Raw genomic sequence first — 1,840 nt, forward strand, 5'->3', positions numbered from 1 at the left:
TTCAATGTATATATATATATAGAGAGAGAGAGAGAGAAAAATGAAATTATATTTATTGTTGTTGGAGTTATTGTTATTCAACAAAATCGGTAACAAACCCACCCTTCCAATTTACAAACCTGAAATTAAGCTGACATTCAAATAAAATATGCATTTTTAGAACACAATTATTACCTCTGTGTGTGTGTGTGTGTGTGTGTGTGTAATTTCTGTGATTTACTCAGCCAGCTAATTGCCATTAATTTCATACATTTGTTTAATTTATAAATGTTTCTCATAATAAAATTGAAAGCACTTTCTTTTTCTCTCTCTTTTTTTTTTTTTTTGTTTTTTTTGCGTGGCTGCTTCCAAACCACATGGTTCCAGGCTCAGTCCCACTGCATGGTACTTTGGACAAGTGTCCTTTTACTATCGTTTGAAACTGACCAAAGCTTTGTGAGTCAATTTACTAGGTGGAAACTGGAAAAAGCTGATCGTATAGATATGCATATATATATCAATATGAGTGTGTCTCTGTGTCCCACACCACTGCTTGACAACAGGTGTTGGTTTGCTTATGTCCCCATAACTTAACAGTTCATCAAAAGAGATTAATTGAATAAGTACCAAGCTTTTAAAAAATAAAAAGTCCTGGAGTCAATCCATTTGACTAAAAATTCAAGGCAGTGCTCCAGCATGGCCACATTCTCATGGCTGAAACAAACAAAAGATAAGACACACTCTCATCATATCCCACTCTCTCCAGTGTTGCCTTAATGGCACTTGTGCCGGTGGCACGTTAGAAAATCATCCGAGCGAGGTCGATGCCAGTGCCGCTGGACTGGCTCCTGTGCAGGTGGCACGTAAAAAAACACCAATTTGAGCGTGGCCGTTGCCAGTACCGCCTGACTGGCCTTCGTGCAGGTGGCACGTAAAAGCACCCACTACACTCTCAGAGTGGTTGGCATTAGGAAGGGCATCCAGCTGTAGAAACTCTGCCAAATCATATTGGAGCCTGGTGTGTAGCCATCCGGTTCACCAGTCCTCAGTTAAATCGTCCAACCCATGCTAGCATGGAAAGCGGATGTTACACGATGATGATGATGATGATATATGTGTATAATGTGTGTTTGGATATGCAAGAATGGAAAATGGCCATTAGAATTATACATGTACACATATATACACTTACACACACAAACACATACATATTCAAGCATGTATGGATATATATACACCTGTATACAAAATACTTCTATGGAAGCAATGGTTATTCATTGTATTTTCATGCTTCTAATTATCCTTTACCATTCTTACAATTCGCTTATTTAATGAACCATTATCTTTTTTTTCCTTTTTAGCCAGAGATAAACAAGTCTTTATTCTAAATACATAACATTATTCCTGTCTTTCTGTCAAGCAGCATGAAATTAAAACACTTTAAATGTTATATAATGGACAACTTTATTCTAATGTTTTGAGGTTTTTCTTTTTAAATTGAAATATTTTTGATTGGAACCGGAGACTTTTAAACTGGGAATTATCTACTATTATTATTGATTGCCATTACTGGGTATTTAACTCATGTGGTGCACACATGCAATGCAGATACACATGTTGCACTCACAGGTGCACAGACACAAACATTAATTCATACACTGTGCACATGCATGTGCATATACACGTGTGCATATGGTGCAGACATGGCTGTGTGGTAAGAAGTTTGCTTCCCAACCACATGGAACCTTGGGCATGTGCCTTCTGCTATAGCCTTGAGCCAACCAAAGCCTTGTGAGTGGATTTGGTAGCTGGAAACAGAAAGAAGCCTGTAGTGTATGTGTGTGCATATATATATATATAT

The 1,840-nt window shown here is 37.6% G+C and overlaps 1 protein-coding gene across 1 annotated transcript in view; it reads left to right on the top strand.

Annotated features, from left to right (window-relative positions):
- LOC106881079 (adhesion G protein-coupled receptor A3) overlaps positions 1–1,840 on the top strand; it is a gene marked incomplete at its 3' end in the record, with an annotated part of 88,359 nt that overhangs the window by 65,678 nt on the left and 20,841 nt on the right. The window lies entirely within an intron of this gene.

The sequence above is a fragment of the Octopus bimaculoides genome, chromosome 18 (assembly GCF_001194135.2).
Source record: "Octopus bimaculoides isolate UCB-OBI-ISO-001 chromosome 18, ASM119413v2, whole genome shotgun sequence".
In the NCBI taxonomy this organism is placed as follows: domain Eukaryota; kingdom Metazoa; phylum Mollusca; class Cephalopoda; order Octopoda; family Octopodidae; genus Octopus; species Octopus bimaculoides.